Source organism: Lissotriton vulgaris, chromosome 6 (assembly GCF_964263255.1).
Source record: "Lissotriton vulgaris chromosome 6, aLisVul1.2, whole genome shotgun sequence".
NCBI lineage: Eukaryota > Metazoa > Chordata > Amphibia > Caudata > Salamandridae > Lissotriton > Lissotriton vulgaris.
In genome coordinates, this window is record NC_141694.1 from 1,101,260,760 (window position 1) to 1,101,283,539 (window position 22,780).

Consider the following 22,780-nt stretch of genomic DNA (forward strand, 5'->3'; position numbering starts at 1 on the left):
TGGTATACCCGCGCATAATCCATTCCTTTCTTGTAGCAACAATCATCCCCTGTTCAAATGTATGTACATTTTCCACGTATTGAAGGTTATGCATCAGAAATATTAATGCCTAAACTGTGCACACCCCATACTAGTACTCCTACTGTTATATTCCTGAGTTAGGCCCATGTTGTGAAGCTGCTTATTTCGAACATTTCCCTAGAAAATGCCATTTCAGCTTTGAACTTTTGCACACATTTGCATTCATGACAACGTGGGATTAGTTTCTCTAAAACTACTTAGTTTACACATTCAGCTTCGGACAACATTATCACGATGCCTTGAACATCATGTACTAGGCCTATCTGTGCACCGGGTACAAAAGTCGTTTTATCTTCATCCACAAGGTGAAAATGCTATCTACATATCCATAACATCACTAGCAAAACACGTACTTCGCGAGACCGCCTTTTCTTACAAATAATAGAACCCCAATAGATTTGTAGAGGAGGTGCAGTGGTGTCTGGAATCAGTCTTGATACCAAGCCCTTAGTATATGTTGTCCAAACAATGCGCAGGTCCTACGGATTGGTAGGAACCACACAACACTTCCTCCCAGGGGCACTGTTCTGTTGGGTGACAGTATGCCTAAAATTCAATATTCATCCATCCTGATGTTTATCCATGTTGTAGCCTAGAATAGGGACAACAATGCCACTACATGTCTGTTGTCACCTTATTGAGTCCCAGTGGGCATAGGTTTATTGCCCATCTCCAGACTCTTACTAATAGTATAGTATAGGAGTTTGTTCCATAAGTGCCCCGTTATCATGATTCACTCATAAACCCACAATGGACAAGGTTGTACAGCCAGAGTTATTGGTTCCACGTCATCTCTGAACATACAATAAATATCTCTTCCCACTAATTGCCATGATAGTGATACCCTTATTGGGCCTCCAAAGGCTAAGTTCCCAGGACCATATCCCTCAATTCAAACCAAATGTAATAAGAAGAGTGTTATAAGATGTTAAATAGAAGAAACTTGGATCACTCAGGTGATATATATATATATATATTATTTCAAGTGCAGCCACTGGGCAAAAAATGTGAAGAAGGCAGAACCTGAAATGCTGTAGTGTAAATATATTTTTGTTCTTTGGTGAGTCCATCTGTGTGAGTCACTTCTTTCTTGGATATTTTATTTCTTTGTGACTTATTGTATCCTTTGGAATCCAGATTTTTGCCCTACCTGGCGGTTTTCTTGTGTTTCTTCATCTTGTGGTATACTGTTTTTAGTATTACAAACCTGTATCCCCCTTGGATCCGACACTCAAGCCAGAAGCAACCACCATGTTAAGAACAAATCTACATCCTAGATATGCACTGTTCATAAAGAAGAAAATCAGTAAGTGGCAATTTACAATAGTACATTTACAAATCTATGAAAAACGTAACTTATATCCCATGGAGTTGGCGAGTATATCTAAGCCAAGTAACTAACTGAATCTTCCACTTCATGGAATATTTTACTGCTAACTCCTCAATAGCCCTGCTATCTGCATCTGTTAAAGTAACTATTCAAAAAAATGCAGATGCTTAAAACCAAGCTACAAAAAGAACTGGAACTTTTAAAGAACACAAAAGTAACTCTGAAGTTGCATGCATACTACCTCCTCTTCCAACTCACCTCTTCATAAATTGTTTTGTTTTTGGAGATTTTCTAGTCAGAGTAAGTCATGCAAGTAAACAGCATAAAAAACCGAAAGTTTATAAGACATAAAAGACTGCATAGCATCAGCTAGCTAATACCATTCCAGACATCAGACCCAGTTATTGACATAACAGGAGGGCCCAGATCACCGTGTGAATTGAACCTCTTGAGCAAAGGCCTCTATTTCTGTCCTGTACCTAAGGACCATAATGTGGCCAACATGATGAGAGACCTAAAACCCCTAAGAGAAGATGCAGACTTGCAGAATACTTTGACAGTAATTCTAATGTTGATCTTTCAAGCTACCTTCCAGATCCATTTAAGAAGTACCATCATCCTAAATCATGGACTCCTCAATGTGGTGAAAATGTTGATATATACATTTATCCGCCAACAAACTCATCAAGCAATCAACACATAAAAGGGTTTTTGATAACATTACCCAAGAAGAAAGAAAAGCTCTCCACCACCTTGAACAGAGAATGGATGTCATTATAAAACCGGCAGACAAAGGAGTGAATGAGACATCTAATGGATACCAACACTTACAAACCTTTAAAAACTGATCCCACAGAAGACTTGAACAAAGAAATTAAGAACTTGGTTGTAAGGTACAGAACACTAAACCTCATTGATGAAACGACAGCAGTTATACTTGTCCATCACAAACCTGGGAGATTTTATATGCTTCCCAAACTTCACAAAATTAACAATCCTGGCCGTCGCATCATCTCTGGCAATGATACAGCCACTGAGAGACTATCTTAATTTGTTGACATGCACCTCCAGCCCATTGTATAGGCACTTCTATCATTTCCTAAGGATAACAGTCACTTCTTTCAAATTAATGAAAAATTAAATCAAATCTACACATTTGATGATGATACTCTTCTGGCTACATTTGATGTTACATCATTATACACCAACATAGCACATGGGAATGGGCTTATGGCATTATCTGAAGCTCTTAATAAAAGGACTGTGAAAAAGCCATCAACAAACTTGCTTACCAACCTTGCAGGAGTTATCCTTAAATCCAACAATTTCATCTTCAATGGTAAACACTATCTGCAACTACAAGGGACTTCCATGAGCACTCGGATGGCTCCATCCTATGGAAATATCTTCATGGGCACACTACAGAACTATATATTTGCTGCTTCTAGCATGATACCACTTGTATGGCTATGATACATTGATGACATTTATAATATGGAACGCAGGAAGTAGAACATTGGAACAATTTACAGCTTATATTAACAGTATCCATCTATCCATCAAATTCAACAGGAAAAATACTAAACAAAAGTATCATATCCCTTTTCTGGATGTGTTACTCACCATTGTTTGACAACTCCCGCCAATCAAAAGCATACTCCGCTTCCAGCTGGCAGGAGCTGTCAAAGTGCTACTGCCCACTGGAGCAGAGATTTCATCCCTTTCCCTGCCCAAGGATAAGAATACAGGGAAAGAGATTAAACAGATTGCTTTTACACACAGGGAGCAGCATTTCCAGCAGCTCCCTTTGTGCAAGAGTAATGATGGCTCCCGCAGGGGGCGGGGTGCCAGCTGAAACCGTGAGGGCCTTGATGCTCCCACCATCCCTGTGGATGGAGGAGAAAGAGGCAAAATAAAGGTGAGAAATGAGCAGAAAGAGGCAAAATAAAGGTCCACAACAAGCAGAAAGAGGAAAGATGAAGGTGAGACAAGTAGTAAAGGAGGAATAAAGGTCAGCAATGAGCGGAAAGAGGCAAGATAAAGGTGAGACACAAGCAGAAAGAGGCAGAATGAAGGTCAGCAAAGAGCAGATGAATAAAGGTCAGAAACGAGCAGAAAGAGGCAAAGTAAAAGGACAGAAACAAGCAGAAAGAAGATAAATAAACGTCAGAAACTAGCAGAAAGGAGCAAAATATAGGTTAGCAACGAGCAGAAAGAGGCAAAATAGAGGTCAGAAATGAGCAGAGAGGCAAAATAGAGGTCAGAAGTGAGGAGAAAAAAATCATAAATCGAGCAGAACCCACTTGAGAAACTCATTCTCAGTCACAGAACAACTCAGACACTCTCATAGCCACTCACAGACCCATTCAAATACTCATGTACCTACTCACAGACGAACTCAGACACATACACCCACTCACTCACAGACCAAGTCACATTCACACACCCACATACTCTCTCACCAACTCTCAGACCTACTCAGAGACTCTTGTGCTGACACACAGACCCACTCAGAGGCTCACACACCCACTAACAGACCCACTCAGACACTCATGCACTCACTCACAGATTGACTGACACACTCACGGAAGCGCTTGCAAACCCACTCATGCACTCACTCACACACCCAGTGAGAAACTCATGCACTCACTCACACACCCGCTCTCAAAGGTTACTTACAGGTTACAGTTAGGAAATTACATTTTTAAAAAACATTAGAAATTCACTAAAAAAGACAAAGGTTACAGGGACATTACAGTTAGGCTCAGATTTCGCTCATACAAAACCAGTGAAATTCAGCAGTTATAGTCAGCTAAGCTAACTATAATTGATGGCCATGCAATGCACTGCTTATTACCTCACATATTACATGACTCATGAAGTGCTCAGTGACATCACTTAGGGCTTGATCCACAGAACCCCGCAAACCCCTTTACAACCTATCATACACCGACACAACCACTCACATACACATTTGCAGATCCATTCAAGTACTCACATAACCACTTACTCATCCATAGTCACTCACACATCCACTTACTCACTCATATAGCTACTCACACAATCACTCACTCACCCATACCATACAGCTACTCAGACAACAAATCACTCACTCACATACCCACTCATACAGCCACTCACACATGCAGTCCCTCGCCCATACACATGCCCCTTTATCCAACAAGAGTCCACAGTTTAGTACAAAAGGTCTACCTAACTGGAGTACTTTGTACTAGCTAATTGGTAAGTGTTTCCTCATTGGGTAAGTGTATAGAGCATATGCTACACTGTAGCTTCGTAATGGACCACGAGGAAATGTCTCCAGTGACATTGTGCACATGTGATTTCAGAAATTAGATTGTTCCTCGAGGTCTTGATCAGTGATAACTTGAATCCCCAGCTAGAGAAATGGACGAGTTTACAAAGAGGTGAATCTCCACCAAACAAGGGTATTCTCTTTTAACTATATGAAATAAGTGAGTCTTTGTTTGATGAAGATCTTCTCATATTCCTCTACATCATGAACACGTCATTAAAACCGGCGGGTAACAGGGTCGGGGGCCTTTCGGTACGCTATCCATCAACGTGTGACAAGGCGGGAAGACCTTTGCATACTGCTAAGGAAAATGGGCAGTGCCAAATAGCCGGACCTTGCAGATGGTTTTGGGCATGTGCATACTCAGGATAATTAAAAGAGAGAATCATGGACTCTGCTCTCACCAGGAGGTAAGGAAGCAACCACTTTTCACAGTCTCCCTAAATTAGATTTCGCTACAACAGATCAACAATGCCTTCACCATCCTTAAGGTTGGCATGGGGATCAGGGCCACAAGCCCCCCCCCCCGGGTCAATTGCGGGCCCAGGAGTTAGCCTGTACCCCACTTACAGTGGGAGCCGGCATTCCTAAAGCATGCAGGAAGCAGCCAAAATTGCTGCTCCCTGTGTGTGGGAGCAATTTTTTCATCTGTTTTCCTGCCCGCTTGACAGCATGTAGGCAAACAGACAAAAAGTCTGCTCCCAGTGGGAGGGAATGAAGTTACAGTGTACTCTTGCTTGTCAGGAGATGTCCAAGCTCCAGCCAAGCAACATCAAACTGCTATCTCCTGAGAGTGGGCACCTTGGGAGATAGGGAGCTGGCCCTGGGGGTGCTGGCCCCATGCCATTAATGGGTCCAGGAAGGGGGGCTGCCCCCTTCATTCAATGTTAATGGCCCGCCCCGGGGCGGTGGTGGTCCCCACAGTCAAATACAGCCCAGGAAGGGCCACCTCCCCCTTTATTTTGTATGTGGTGTCCCAGAGACCCTACTGGGACAAAGTAGGGTGGCTGTGTGCCCCCCTTCAAATTTACTGTTGATGCGCTGGGGAGGTGGTGGTCCCTGGGGCTCGTTCCAGTCTTAGGAGGGGGTCCGTGCAGCCCCCTTCCAATTTAAAAAATCAAGCCCTGGGGAGGTGGTGGTCCCCTGGGCTCTTAGGAACCCCACATTTATTAAAAATCAATGCCCCAGGGACTTGGCCCACCTAGGGGCTGAAATGTGAACAAGCACGGGAGATTGCGCTTTTTAAAAACTTTTATATTTTCACGGGGATTTGCGCATCGTCATGATTTTCGCAGTGAACATTTTAAAAACATTCTTTTTGGCCCTGGTGGGGTCCCTGGGGTACCCCCATTCCCAGGCCTAGTGGTTCAGGGTATTTCTGCCCTGCCCCCTTCTCTTAACATTTTTGTTTGGGACTTGACTGAGTTCAAGTCCCAAGATAGCTGCCAACACTTACTAGTTGAAATGTTGGCAGCCAAATAGATCTCTGCACAAGATTGGTAAGATTTGTGTAGGGTCCACACCTCTAGATCTACAAATTTGTTTTTCCCCTAATATCTCCGAAACTACTGAACAGATTTACACCAAATAACAAAAACTGTTCTTTCTGGACAAAGAGCTAACTTTCTGCCAAATATGGTGTAGTTTTGTCCAGCAGTTCTGGACCAATTCTTAAATAGGTTGTAGTTCATTTCTGTACCAGGATATACTGTGTCTACAATTTTTAATGGAAGACTGTTTGTGAATTTCCAATTTGAATAAAGCAGTCCAGGGCGAGTCCTTTTTAATACGTAGTATAAAATGTATGGTGGTGGTGTCAGATTCAGGCATGTCAGTCACATATGTGCTGTATCTTCTGGTTAAGTCCTGATTTGCTGAGTTTTGATACAGTTTTCTGGTGTTTGGGATTCTCTTCTTTTAAGGTGCAACAGTGATTGTGCTGTTGGACTATAGAAGGGTTTTAAGAATCGAATGGGTATTAATGTTTTAGCTGTTTAGGTTTGGCACATTGGGTGTTTTCTCTTATTTTTCCTTATTTTTTTCTTCTATTCTTTTGGTGGAGGTTAGGGCTAACATAGGTTTATAGGTTTGGAAAATTGTAACTGACCCTGTATTTATTTGTTACAGCCCTGGGTATTATCCTATATAGAAGAAACACGTGTTGGCTGTGTCTTCAAAGAACAAAATTGTGTTTCAAGTACCAACAAGTCTTCTTGAGAGTACAAGATATGACTTTAAGACCAAGGACGAACACTTGATATTATTGTTATATATAGACTAATGATTTGAAATCTAATCATACATTTTTGCTCAGGGAACTGATTTGGTTTTGAATATTTAGCATCTGCAAGTTGCATATGTTATCTAACAACGTGGGCGGTCGTTGTTTTAGTTCCCTTTGATGCAGTCTCTGTATTGTTTTTGTTTCAAATACCAAATCACAGAACCGTGTGCAGAGTATAACTCACTGCCTATCAGTACAATTTGATGCAATAGTTAGGTGTAAATATCGTAATGTCAAGTTTTAAACGCAAAAAAATCTCTGAAATTCACCACTTATAGCTTACTGAGCTACCCAGAACTTGCCCACCGGCCATGTTATGCTTATGACCCTGCATATCACATTACTCATGATATATTCAATCGCATCATCGTTGACATCACTTATGACATGCAGACTAGATAGAGTCTTGTATATTATCCGCATGACGTCTGCTATCTGTAAAAGCACTGATACAGGATAAAAACTGTACATGGTAGGGGCTTATTTTCCTAAGGGGCTTTAAGTGTTTTGAGGCAGTGCTCTATGCATGAAAAGCTATACATAGAAGAAGAGAAGACTGTATGTAGCAGGTAGTTGCCCATCAAAGTGTGCTTGATTGCCCACTAAAGGTCAGCTATCTGCAAAGTATTCAGTACATAGTATATAGCCTTCAACACGTAAGGGCCCCTGGATGTGTAGAGGGAGTGGGCTCTCAATGGAGTGGTTATGTACAGAACAAAAACTGTTGGCAATAGTTACTTTTCCATGACGTTATTACTGACATTTTCACCTAACTATAATGTCTCTGTAACCTTTTTTTCACTGAATTTCATTTTTTTTCTTTTAATCATAAAGTAGCATCTTATAACCATACCAAACTCCATACAGGTGACCAACTATACACCACACACAACCTTAGGCTGTGAACAGCATGTAGCTGGCCATACGGCCTGGTCTGTGTCCAGGCCCTGAGATCAAACGTCCCCACAGGTAACCAACCCACCACAAGTGAACACCCAACACATCCCTACCCTTGGCTTTTTTTTTTTCTTCTTCGGTCTCGTGCTTCTCCTGCAGGATCACACAGGACGTCCACTGGCTCCTGCAGGGGTCCTGCAGGAACATCATTCCTTGTTTTTGTTGTTTTGTCCAGGGGACGGGTGCTTTCTTTAGGACCCTCCCATAAGGCAGAGGTGGCAAAGGTACTCCGACACTTCCCTATTATCTTTTTTTTTCTATATTTTGCAGGATTTGGTGACCGAGTCCCCAAGTCCTGTAATGACAGATGTAACAGTTCTCATGTTACAGTCAGCCAATCACATCGCTCAGACCTGGTCAGAACGCTTCATTTTGTATAAGGACTCCCACCAAACATCTATCACACTAGATAGAACTATGTTTTTTCAAATTTAATTAGACAGATTTATAGCAAGTCTCAAAAAGCAAGCTTTCTGAATAAAGATCTAGCTTTCTACCAAATGTGGTCTAATTAAGTCCAGCCCTTTTTTCTCTATCACTGCATAATTTTCCCTATTGAAATTGTATGGGGAAGAAGCATTTTTGCCCTCCCCCTTTCTCTGTCTCCACATGCCGGATCACTGCAAATTTTTCCAAGAAGGAACTAAGGTGGATGAACTTGTTTTTGGAAAGTTTTGTGAAGATTTGACAAACGGTACCAGAGTTATTAGTGAAGTAAAAAAATTTCTCTTCCTATGCAAAGTCTGACCTAGCTATAACTACATAGTGGTGACCCCCACTGTGTAATACAAATAAATATAGATTACAGAGTGGTGGTAGCCACTTTGTAGTTATAGTTAGGGTTACCATAGATAGGGACTTTTTAAACTTTTGTCCCTTAATAATCTGCACCCATATCGGTCAATGAGGTACTTTTGCGAAATTTCCCAAAACTTTGTGAAACCACCCTGCTGTACATGGCCGTAAACGTATTTAAAAATATGTAAAGAAAGAAAATACATTTCCGTACCTATTACTGCTTTAAAAAAGTGGTAATACATAGGGACCTATTACATACCTAGATCTAAGACCCTAACACTGAACACATCCAAAGTGTAGTAAAAACAATATGGTTGCCTTTTCACTATCTAGAGACAACCATTCCCCGATTATATATTGGCTTGTAATCGTCATGTACAACGGTATACTTCACGGTGATCATGGTATACCATGGCCCAATACATAACCGGGCATTTCTAAAGGGAGATCAGCTAAAGATCGTGAAGGATTAGTCTGACCGCCTTATCTTCATCTGCTCTATGTTCAACTTATACTTCCCCTTAACAACTTCGCGGTTACTCTGCTATCCGGAATTCCAGCGGGGCGACGCTTACCCTACTGCGAACAGATCTAAGACCCCATGACACTGATTCTGCTAAAAGTTGCGGCAGGGCTCTGATTAACCCGGAAGTGTTTTTTTGCTCTCTGATCTGGAAGTGCTGCTGTACAGCGGACTTTGAGTCTCCTGCAGAGGCTATGAACTTGGTGTAAACATATTGTGGACCTGCTACTGTCCAAGAGTCAGAACACAGGACTTGCAGCACTAGATAATCCCACCCCTATTGAATGTTGGTGATAATTAAAGTACCTTTTCTAGTTGTGTTGTCCCTCACTCCGTGATACCTCATCGCCCTGACGAAGGTGCGGCCTAACCAGGGCCGTACACCGAAACGCGCGTCGGTGTTGTCCATGTTGGCGGCAGGACATCTCTTGTTAGATGACCCTTTCACCTCCCCTTGCCCCACACGTTGTTTCCACCTCTACCAATGCAGCACTGTCCACCTTAACTGCATTTTAAGGCTTTGTTGTACCACTGTGATTGCTTTGTATGGATGTTTGATAGAATGTAGGAAAGTTTGCTAAATTCTGATGATATGACTGAGATTTGATATTTTGATGGTTGAGGTGTGTGTGGGACTGTCTTTATCATTATGTTGGAAATCTTCCACATATTTTAATGCATGTAATGCAATGTATATTTAATGGATGAATTTTGATACCATAATAAACCTATAATATAATGATCAATAAAGAAAGTAATAAGAAAAGAAACTAAGGCTCTATGTGATCTGACTGATGCTACCCTAGATCACTTGTTGAACCTCAGGATCCGCTTTTGGACCTTTAAATATGATACAGGCATGGTTTTTGCTCTTTCTTTTTGCCAATACATAACTAATGCCTAGCTATTTTAATGGATTGTGGTACCCTTGCGTCACTCATGGTACCACGTGGGTAATGCAATGCTTAAGTCAAATTTACAAAGGATTACAAGGCCCCCAATTCTCAGCCCTGTGTTGTTTGGTAAATCTGGAGTAACGAAGACAGTGCAAATTGCTGTTTTGCATTACTCTGCACACCATAATCTACACTGCTACTAAATTTCACATACATCTGTATGCCATGCCACCATAGCCACTGCACTACACTCTATTCCACTTTTCACCACGCCAAGCCTCTCTACTGTACGAGACTCCACTCTACTCCACTTCATTCTTCGCTATTATAATCTGCGCCACTCCAATCTACTGTATTCCACTGTATACCACTCCACTTTACGCTACATTACTCTATGCCACTCCAGTGTATGGCATTCCACTCTACATCACTTCATTCTATGCAATTCAATAGGACCGCACTCCAATGGGGTGCCACTCCACTCTATGCTATTACACTCTACCAGAGGCCCCTATACGCCACTACAGCCTAAACCATTACATTATATGCCACTCTCCGGCACTCCACTGTAAAACACTCAGCTGAATGCCACTCTAGTCTTATCTATTACCCTGTACACAGCTCTACTCTACAGCACTGTATGCAACTCCACTCTATGCCTCTTCAGTGTACGCCACTCTACTGTATGTGATTTCGCTATATGCTACTCCAGTTTATGGTATTACACTCAACGGCATTCCACTGTATGCCACTCCAATCTATGCTATTTCACTGAATGCCACTCTACTGTACGCTTCTCTATTCTACGCCACTCCTGTGTATGGCACTGCACTCTACGCTTTTCAATTTGACCCCGCTCAAATGTATGCAATTCCATTGTAAGCTATTACAGTCAAACCCATGCCACTTCAGACTACACCACTTCATTATACGCCACTCAACTCTAAACTATTACATTATATATAACTCCACTTTACCACAGCCCATTCTACGCTGTTACACTGTATGCAACTCCACTCTACGCTTCTTCAGTGTACGCCACTCCAATATATGCCGCTCCGCTTTACGTGATTCCAGTGTATGCTATTCCACTGTACACCATTCCATTGCATGTCACTCCACTCTATGCTATTCCACTGTATGCCACTCGTCGGTTTGCTACTCCACTCTACGCCACTCCAGTGTATGTCACTCGGAACAATGACTATGCACTCAGAGGAGAGATGTAAACTTCAGTGTGCTACTCCAGGGCTCCTGCATCCAACTGGCGGTGATAAACCAGGGGCGCCTCTTCTCTGAGCCAGTCAGCGGGGTATAGAAAATTATTGGGGGAAGGGGTACTATCATCTACTACTGGTACCCCAGTGCCTTGGGTACTTGCTACTTCATCCAACAGAACTGACCAAGTAATCAGTCTCTACAAAGGAAGCAAGGAGCGAGCAGTGAAATGCGTACTCCAGGAGTGAGGACAAGGTTTGAAATCAGACACACAGAAAGGTAAATCTAGCAAGGGCTACACCTTTTGAAAATAATGGAATATGGAGTGCATTTAAGTATGTTAGGGGATGCTCGTGAATTGAAGTAAAATGCAAATAAAACTTGTAAATCCTAGCACTTCTGGCGGAGTTGTGATCTTAAACGTGTTCATTGCGCTTATGAAGAAAGGCCCTATAGTAGAATGAACAATGAAGTGCACAGACAAGGTATTTCGTAGGGGTGTTGGTGACCAGTCTTGTTTAATGAAACCTGGCTGATAGATGTATGTCGCTAGCTATGCCCTGCCTGCCTTTGTCCTAATCTGGTCTAGGTAGGGGGCTCTATCTAAGCTAACAGGGTGGGCCCAATGACGTAAAAGTTTACCTGCAATCCCAAAGTAAAGAAGTATTGTTACTAAGAAAAGTGGCATCACAGCAGGGCCTAAGCAAGGGCACACCCATTCCACCAAGGCCTAAATGACACTGGGGCCGAGGTGACAATACCTGGCCCTCAGCGATGGCCTGAATTAATGTGGTGGCTTGACGGGGAGGAGTCAGGGGGGAAACTGCTGATGGGCCTGTCCGACACATGGGGGAGGGGGAGAGGCGGGGGGGAGGGGGAGAGGCGGGGGGGGGCGGTGTGTATGGCTCAAGGGCCACAGCAACACCTGCCCCCAGCCTGGCTCATGTGGGGGGAGGGTGTGGTTGAGATAAAGCTGTCCCAACAGACACCTCATCTGCCCAGCCTGGATGTTGTTGTACTCTCACTGCCAATCCCACCCACCCCCGCCTCAGTTTCGCAACACTTTGCACAGTAAACATTGTGATTTCTTTTGATTGCAGCTGGATTAACATTGGCTTAAAGTGTTTTAAGCGATCCTTTCTTCATCATTCTGAAAGTTTCCTTTCAATGCCTCGTGCGCTGGGAGTCTTTTTGTCTTCGAGTTAGGGATCCATATCACTTTGCTAATCCCTATTTCAGTCCCAAGGTAAACTGTTCGATAAAACAGTGCAGCCTCGGCTGGGGTGCACACATGTTCTCTGTGTGCAGGAACTCAGGCTGGTGCTCCGAGAGCTGCTTGCATGCTGAGCTCTGGAGGGTCGATCTTGGGAGAAGAGCTATACTCTCGGACTCTTCGCCTGGAGCGATCCCCACACCCTTTTGGAGAATTCCTCCCCAATTCCTATCCCCGTTGCAGCCCACGCATGCGTTTATCGTTCATATTCCTAATGCCAGCGTAACAGTTTTGTGTTTTTAACGGAAAATAAGAAGCAGCCCTCATTTTGACTAAAAATGTGGACATTTTTTACTTTAAACTGTGCAGCACTTTCTGCACCAGAGTCACATCGGTGACCTGGTGATTGACGCTGCAAAAGACCTCGATGGTAATGGAATGTGACCCATAACACCAGGGGACATTTCCTGGAAGCCCATGGGGGAATGGAGGGTATCCGTCAATGCAGAGCGAGGGGAATATTGAAATGTGCATCAAAACCGGTGGGAAAGACTTGCCACACCATCACTCAGTAACTGTTTTCCAGTTATAACTGGGTCGAGGGGATATTGAAAATCATTCACAACAGGATGGGCACCTGTCACATTGTGTTGTAGTCGGTTACTGGAGACGTATTCCTGTATAAATCTGAAATTTACCTAGCATGTTATTTCACCTGATGCAAACATAATCTACAGTATATTAGTATGGAGACTATGCTTCTTCTGATTTTCAAATCCTGGCCCCCACGTCCTCAGGCTATAACCCACAATGTCAGAATATACGAGTTTTCTTTTGAGGCACTTTCTTGTGCAACCAAGTGTGTTTCTTTTATTTTTTGTCAGTTTGCACGTGATGTTTAGCCTGACAATCGCAAGGCTTTTATTGGATTCGTATAAGACACCTCTTGCTTTCATTTTGGTATCCCACGATTATTTCTGCCATCCAGAATTTATGATGAACATGCGTTCTTAAATATTGACAAGAAATGAAGGTGATTATTTTTAGGTTGTTACCTGGATGTTTTAACTTTGATCCCTTGGTTTTTCACTTCTCAATGTAGTGGAATGTGGAGTGATAAGCCACATATATTGTAGGTATTTCCAAATCAAAATCTTATTCTTCCTAGAATGTCCCAACATGCTTTCTTTGTTTTAACAAAAGCAAAACTTATCTTTCCTTAGAGCATTGCTAGAAGAGCATTTCACAGCACAAGAGTTCCTAACAACTACATCCATTGCACATTTTCAGGACTACGATGCATTAGGTTAAATACATTTAATTTATTTTATGTAACTTTATGTGGATGTTCTGAACATCTGACTGTGATTTTGGCCTTCTTCACCTATGGTGGACACTTCTGTTTTACATAATGCAGACTGTCAATCATTATCGTATCTACAGCATTACTGAGACTTTGCTTCCATACTTGGTAATGGGTTGACATTGCTGCTCGCGGTGTGAGACATTTTGACCCCAATAACTGGCCCATTTTCTGCACAGACATTTCTGCACCCACACTAGTTTTTAAACTGGATAGTATGCTTAATATTGTAGCCCCAGCTCCCTGTGCTTTCAGAGCCCAGTGAACAAACGACAGAGACATGCCCTAGTGCGATGTGGAACCAGTTTACACCATGCCGATCGGCCAATTGGGAATCTGTTTCGCAAATGTGCACCAGCATGCACATGACCAAAGACTCACTGATGAAGTATTGTATGGTCTAATACAATAAGTTTGATTTTTTTAAATGTATTTGACTGCTTAAACACTGTACATTCACTGTGTATATGACATGCACTATCAGTGCAGAAAGCAAGCAATAATAAAAGCAAAACGTTCTATAAACACCCGAAAAACACTGTTTCTGTGGTTTTAAATGGCGCGAAAATGTGTAACCACTGATAACCACTGTTTTATTAAGGTATTGGAGTCACTGGAAAACACTGAAAAACCCCCACCAGAATTCACCAAAAATAGAAACTGAAAACAGGAAAGCCTAACTATACCCCACCCATTAATACACCACTCCTGTCTAAACCACTTCACTGTAGATCACTTCACCGTACACTATTACACTCTACGCCACTCCACTGTACGCCACTCAAGCCTACGCTACTCCACTCTATGTAAATCCACTTTATGCCACTCCACTGCATGCTACTCCACCCTACGCCACTCCAGTTTACTCTCCTCCACTCCTCATAACTCCGCTCCACAAAACGCTACTACACTCTTTGCCACCCTACTGGACTCCACTCCATCTCTGTACACTCCACTGTCCAAATTTGCACTCAACTCTATGCCTGTGCACTCTATTGCCAGAAAAAATAAAATGTAGGTAGGAACTGTATTTGAGAGGTCTCTTTGAAACAAGTCTACTATCGGTAAGTGGCATATGCTTTTCCACTAACTTACTAGTAATTGATAGCGTCATCATCGGGTCTTCTTTCCTCCAACCAGGAGGTAATCTCTTGTTATCTAAGAGATTTTTCGTGGGTATCCCCAACAAACTAAGTGCTCTAAAATCACCTCTTGTCTATTGTTCAAAATGTAATAAAGGTTAGACAAAGGGAAGAGTAAAAGAAAGACTGGAAGCTGTAATGGACGGGCATAGTATCCATCACATCCTATAGTGATGTCTAGGTCTACATGTTTCAGCCTCTCTGCGCCCATGAAGACTTGCGGCTTGCTCAGGACCATTCAAACAAAATAATTTTTCTCTTTTAGGAGGATCCCTTAATGTTAGTTAGGTAGGCGGAACGTTATTCTCGTAGTAATCAAAAACAGGTGGAGTATTGTCCCCTAGGTTCTTTGGTAATTTGGTATAGCTATTTGCATCTTATATTGAGAGCGCAATGCCTCCATCTAAAAAACTGAAGAAAAAGAAGGAATGACAAAGGGACAGAAAATCCCATTAAAGTGTGCAGATTCAATGATACATGCATACATTCATCTGCTGATTTCTATTGTGGACACTATTTGTGCCAGTCATTTTTAGTGCGGTAGTGCGATAAGTCTATTACTGCACTTCCAAGGCCTGTTGTCTGCCTTTATTAAAAGCTGTCTCTAAAATGTGTCTTGTGTATGCTCTATTGTACAACACTCAACTTCACTCTACTCAGTTTCCAACACTGTACGGCACAGCACTCCACTCTGTTGTATGAGATGCCACTCCAATTTACAACAGTTTTGTCAAGCCTATACGATTCCACTTCAATGTATGCTACCCCACTCTATGTTAATCATTGTTCCCTACTCCACTCTACGCCACTCCACTCTATGCCATTTCAGTCTATACCATTCCACTTTTCTACACTCCACTGTTCAGTATTTGCCTGTATGATACTCCACTTTACGGTAATCCACTCTACACCACTAAAGTATGCACCACCTCTCTCTACGCTGCTCCATTGTATGACTCTCTACTCCACTCTTTATAATGTCGCTTTATAAAAGTCTATCACACTTTCTCTCGAGTCTGAGGTAATAGAAATTTTCAGGTAGCTAATGTGTCCCCCACTCGCACCCTATCCATGCACCCATGTTCCATGTATGTCGTGTAACTTCTGTTCTGTACATGCTAGAAAGACGCAAATACATTTGCGTCCAACCTTAACATGTTAGCTATCCAGTCATGCAAAGAAATTCCGTTAATTAGGCTTCTAGGCATACGGTGCCAACGTCTTTACATGGTGCACTTCTGAAATTCGCACACGTTTTCTCCATGTTTCCTGGCCCAGTCGAGCTAGACCCTTAAACGAGGCCTCTTTGCCTCATCTCTCCTGTCTCCGAAAGCTGTACGCATCCCTGACCCCTGCCTTACTTCCTGCCAGCGCAGCGGTGCCCGGCTCGGCCTGGACTGCCTACCAAAATCATGTTATCTGCTCAGCCTCCTCAAAAACACATTCCAGTCTAGTGAAATAGGTAAACATATTCCCGGCTGCAGAGCAAAGGGCCCGGCCTTTCTGTCCTCCTTGCAAGTGATTTACTGAAACCGTTACCATGGTAGGCCCATGGCTCCGCACGTTGCACCAAGACACGTATGCACACACTAGCATTCAGTATTGAATGGCCCCTGCCCGAGAGACCTTTCACTTCAGACACTACATCCTCCAAACTTGAGATACCAGATATGCTATAGGTACAGGTTGCCCTGACACTCCAGACACCAGTCTCCTCCACTAGTGCTAAAGTCAAAGCCCCCAGTTCTCCCCGGTTACACGTCATGCTAGTTGCGCGCGCGCATACGGGTCAAGGGTTTCTGCTGATCCTGCAACTTTCTCTATGCATCCACCCACATGTGACGTTTCTTATGACGTTTCTCTGACATGTACCGTGCACGCCCATGTGTACGCCCTTTTTCACGCCTCCTATTACGCACATGTGTTCTTATCTCTCTTTTTTCACCTGTTACGCCTACTGTATTGGATTCTATTGTAACGTTTTACTATATATAATGTGTAATGCTAATAAAACGTTGAATGTCCCTTCCTGAACCTTAGAGGTGATGGAACATGATATCCCATCCTCGAGGATCATTGTCCATTAAAGCCCGTATGACTCAGATACCACGGACTCTGCCTCTCATTTGAATGAGCTGTCTTGTATTGATAATTATACGGAAAAATGCTACGGTAAAATGTATTTACCACATAATTTGGCGCCCGAATAGGTACCCCCCCCCTTCCCCACTCGCCGGTGAAGTCACGCGGCCTTTGACCCCTTCTACAGCCCGACGGAAACCGTGCACGTTTGCGAGTTTTCCTGCTATCTTCCCTCGGGCCCACGAGGGAGACGGAGACTGCGGTCCGGCGTCCAGACGAGGCGGTGAGGAATGCGGAGGATCCCGACCAGAGCCCTAGTCGAGAGAGCAAGGTCCGAGGTGTCCGGAGGCCCACCTGTTCCGAAGCGCATGCGTGGTAGCGTGATGCGTCACCGTCAGATGTCGTAGCAGTCCAGTCCAGTTTCCGAGGCCTTCAGTTTCTTGCTTCCCGGTGAGTACCGTTGTTGGGAACGCATCTAGACGGGTTCATTGATTTGTGCCCGGTAAAGACAGGTTTGGGTACACAGATCTGGTCCTGACGTGTTCACTTAGGTGAATACGGTCCGACGTGTCTCTTTATGGGACCGGTATTGTCTGTACTGTTTTAGCAGTGCATCTAGTTATTCAGTATTATCTCAAGATTTTTCAGAATATGTGTTTTCTGTGTTCTAGGTAATTTCAGTCCGATATGTTTTAATGTATTTTAATGTCGTGGGATGAATGATTGTTTACTGTTTATTACTGTGTTTATTGTGTTCACGTCCGAATCATTCCAGTCATGCCGCTGTTTTCGAAATTACGTCAGATAGGTACTAGGAAAGGGATACTTGAAGAAGCAGTTCCTGTCCCGCCTAGGGACACTCCAGGATATTTTATGTACCACAAACACGGCTTAGATGCTGTGTTGTATTTAGACTTATGGGTGGATTATACCAAGAATCTGGAAGAGAAGTATAGATGGCCTGTCTCAGGGACATGGGATGCCGAATGCATCATGAGAGTAGAAGAAGCATTGTGGAAAAAGAAAGCCAGACAATCTCAGAAAGATGCCATAGAATTGTGGCGTAAAGAATCGCATAGAAGAACAGAAAAAGCAATCAGAAAAACAGAGAAAAGTAGAGAAGAATCCGAAAAAGCCAGAGAAAAAGAGTTACTAGAAGAAGGAGAACAGGTCAGATTAGAACAATTAGACCGCCAAAGAAATGCACTCATTACAGGCATGTATCCAGTTCTTGCCGAGGGCCTGCCCAAGGCGACCCCGGAAGTACCCCGTAACTTGCCACCACCATTGGTTCCGACTAAACTCCGTCACAAACAGACCGCAGCAGACATTTTCCTTTCTTCCTATTTAGATGATGTAGCTCCAGCATATACCAATGTACCCGTACCACCCGCTAATAATGTACAGCAGCATGTTCCGGCTGATCAAGCCACGACCCCTCCACGCCAAGATTCGCTTCCTGCACCTGCTGTCACTTCCCCTTCTGCTGCTGCTGCTACTGGTCCCCCTATTATTGGTCCTCTCAATCCTTTTGCGACAGATATAACTCAGAGTCCGTCCCCGTTACATATACCTTTTCCACCCGCCATGACGTCAGGTCATGCCCACGCTTCTGCTTCAGGAGGTGCCGTAGGAGGTCACCTTCGCACCCCGCCACAGTTACAACGAATGACAATCAGAGAATTAGCAACGCAGCGTACTCCGAAAGCGATGACACATGAAAAACTTAGACAGTATATTACGGATTGTAGATATGATTTAGTACCTGGCAAAAGGAGACATGATGTTAGCCTCGTTACGTCTACGACGTGTTACAGATTATTTGATGATATTACCAGAAATGCCAGAACATCTAAACAAAATATATAATTTTATTAGAACGGGGGAGAAACCAGAATGTATTCGTGAAGCCATGGCATATCAGAAAGTTGAGACACAAGGTTTACTATTACGATTCTTAATTAATTGTTTGATAAGGGAACAAGATCGGCCAGGTGTGGTTCAAGAAGAAATGGATGTACTGACAAAATGGAGTCAAAATATTGCAGATTGTAAACATGATAGACAGAATTGTATAGATGCCATGTCCAGAAAGATCCGTAAAGAAATAGTAGCCATACATAAAAGACAGAAGGCTGAAAAGGAAGCCGAGTCAGACAAGAATGAATCCTCGGAGGAGGAGGAAGAAGCAGAGACTCCAGTAGAGATTGAGGATAAAATAGCGTACGTAGGTAGAGTGAAACTCCCTAAACAGTATTCTTTTGATAGACCTTTTGACAGACCCATTCGTCTAGAAAACAAGAAACGTTTCCTTTCCCCGATACCAGAGCGATGTTCTCTTGAACATGTATTCCAAGTTACTGATAAAATACTGAAAGAAAGAATAGGTTATCATGAACTTAATACCTTACGTGATCAGGAACTAGCCCGGTCAGCAGTCCAATGGGCTGGAAATGACAGTATATATAAAGATGATTTAGTAGTGCAAACATTTTTGAGCCTTACTCCAGAAGAACAGCGACTAGCTGGTATATACATGATCCAACATCTCATTACATTATATGAAAATCAGCAATCCGATCCAGGTCCATTGTATAATTAATTACAAGACTTACTCCTGAGAAGATGGAGAGGCCTAGGTACCGATTTAATTGATATCATTCTAGAACAACGTCATAAATACAGAACTTTCCTGACTCCACATCTTGTTTCTGTTCCACCCCCGGTAGGACAGACATATCACCTAGACAGACAGAATCCCTTACGAGAAGTTCATCCCGTCCTGAATACAGGAGGTACGCTTGAACGCATATTCGTATACACTCCTTTGACCAAAATGGAATTATTGGAAATGAAGAAAATAGTACCTTGTCACGATAAAGATCCTGCAGGATTCCACCGTGAATTAAAAGACATGTTACTTATGGGCGATTACAAGTATTCCGACATTCTTAAAATGCTAAAAGTATTGTTGCCAGCAGGGATTTACGAAAAACTGAAAGAAAAAGAATGGGAGGTGGGAGATAAAAAGATTATTTGGACTGAATTAGAAGACGAGGAAAATAGACGTACCCCAGGTTTAGGTCTTGGGGAAAAAACTAAAGCATTACCAGGATTATTAGTACAGGTTTTGCCTAGATTATTGACAGTTAAAAAGGAAGACTGGGATGCAATCTCAGCCTGCAAACAGAAACAAGATGAAGACACTAGTGATTTCTATTCCAGATTCGAGAAATGTTTCATTACTAACAGTGGCCTGAAAACAAGTAGCGAGTCATATCCACATCTTTTTGTGACCAAACTAGTAGAGAATTCCTTACCCCAGGTTAAGAACAGAGTATTGAAAGTCGAAAGTACATGGCAAGCTAATACGCCTTCCCAAATGTTACAAATGTTACAGTACCACCAGAACAGAATTAGAGAGGAACACGATCATGAGCAGAGACGTATGAAAGACACGAAAATGAAAGTACTAGTTGCCCAGTCTGTTCCAGCAGATGGTCAGAAAAGGGGTAACACGCAGAACACACAGACTAGTCATTCTACAGCTCCTGTTAAAGGGAATTGCAATTACTGCAAACAGCCAGGTCACTTTATAAATGAATGTGCCGTTCTCAGACACAATATTGCTACAGGCAAAACGAAAGAAAGACCACGTCCGCCTAGACCAGAACACGTTCAACAGAATATTCCACAGAATCCGCAACCCCCACAGAATGCACAGCAACAGACAGTAGCTGTACCCCAACCCCAACCCATTGCCGCAACACAACACGTCACACAGCAAATGTATCAGTATGCACAGTCAGATTACCTCGATTATCAGCAGTACACATGAAACAGCCTAGAGAGGGAGGTTGGCTTGCCCCTTATCGAGGTTCCTGTAGATCAAGATGGTCCCTATGTACATAGTCAGGTATTAGGGAAAGACAGAAAATTTTTGATTGACACAGGGGCGAGCAGAACTACCATTAGTCATGACTAGGTTCCAGGGGCACCCCTCTCAGGCTCACAGAATGTTTCCCTTGGATTTTCAGGAAAGCCTATTGTTAACGAAGTATCAAAGCCAGTTCCCCTTGCAGTTGGTCCATTGTCCCGTACTACAGATGTATTGCTTACGAAATCATGTCCTGAAAACTTGCTTGGTATTAAAACGTTGAAAGCTCTAGGAGCTGTTATATGTTGTTCTCCGGAAGGAGTGAGATTATTCCTTCGTGATTTTAAGGGTCATTATGTGTTGAGAGATTTTGATGTAAGATTGAAAAATGTTCCACAGCATTTATGGGCGCAAGGTCCAACTGATGTATGTTATATGCACATCACTCCTTATCGTGTCACACTCAAGCAAGGTGTTGTACGTCCCCGAATCCGACAATACAAATTGCCCCCCGAGGCTGTAGCAGCCTTACTGAAAATTATTGACGAGCTTATTGCCCAAGGAGTAGTTGTAGAAACTGACTCCAATGTATGTAATTCTCCTATCATTCCGATTCTTAAACGAACTGATCCAAATGCACCTCCAGTCTATCGACTGGTGATCGATCTTCGAGAACTCAATAAATGTATAGTACCACAGTACCCAGTGGTCCCAGATATTTCGTCACTATTGACTGCCATTGATTCCGAAGCCGCGTTCTTTACTGTAATTGACCTTAAGAACGCCTTCTTTAGCGTCCCCATTCATCCCGATAGCCAACACCTTTTCGGATTCTGTTTAAATGGCCGAAGCTTCAAATTTGCTCGTGCACCTCAAGGGTTCACGGAAAGTCCTAGTATTTACAGCCAAGCATTGAAAAGACAACTAGACAGTATTCACATGCCTACTGACACTGCTCTTCTACAGTATGTTGATGATCTACTGATCACAGCACGGACCGAACGTGACTGCGAGCGCGCGTCACTGACAGTCTTGTATTTTCTGGCCGAAAAGGGGCACAAGGTGTCCCCTTCGAAGCTCCAATTCTGTGCCCAGCAAGTGGTATACCTTGGACACTTGCTGTCCAAGAGGGGTAGACAGTTGACACCAGATCGTATCCAGTTAATTGCACATCTGCCACAACCTAAGACACAAAAGGAAGTACAGGCCTTTATTGGCCTCACTTCGTACTGCAGACAATGGATTCCCCAATATGCATTTCTAGCCAAGCCACTCATACAGTTGACAACACAGGAGGCAGCGACTTCGACTGTCCTCCCTTGGACTCAGGAACATACACAAGCTTTTAATGACTTGAAGAAAGCTTTATGTCAAGCACCAGTTTTAGCGACACAATGTTACAGTAAACCTTTTACACTTTTTGTCACAGAACGCGATGGCACAGCGTTATCCGTTCTCACACAAGATCAAGCAGGACACCATAAGCCTTGTGCTTATTTCTCTAGTACATTGGATCCAGTAGCCCAGGCCTTGCCTGCGTGCTTGAAATCAGTTGCAGCAACAGCACTAGCTATCAGACAAAGCGATGCAATAGTGTTAGGACATCCCTTGACAGTACAGGTTCCACATTCCGTGGAAGTTCTTCTGAACCATACCCAGACTCAGCACTTGACCATAGCACGACTGACAGGTTATGAATT

The 22,780-nt window shown here is 43.1% G+C and overlaps 1 protein-coding gene across 3 annotated transcripts in view; it reads right to left on the reverse strand.

The window, feature by feature from the left end:
- The window catches only part of PHACTR2 (phosphatase and actin regulator 2), a 553,469-nt gene that overhangs the window by 210,669 nt on the left and 320,020 nt on the right, over positions 1-22,780 (reverse strand). The gene's annotated exons all lie outside the window — the stretch shown is intronic.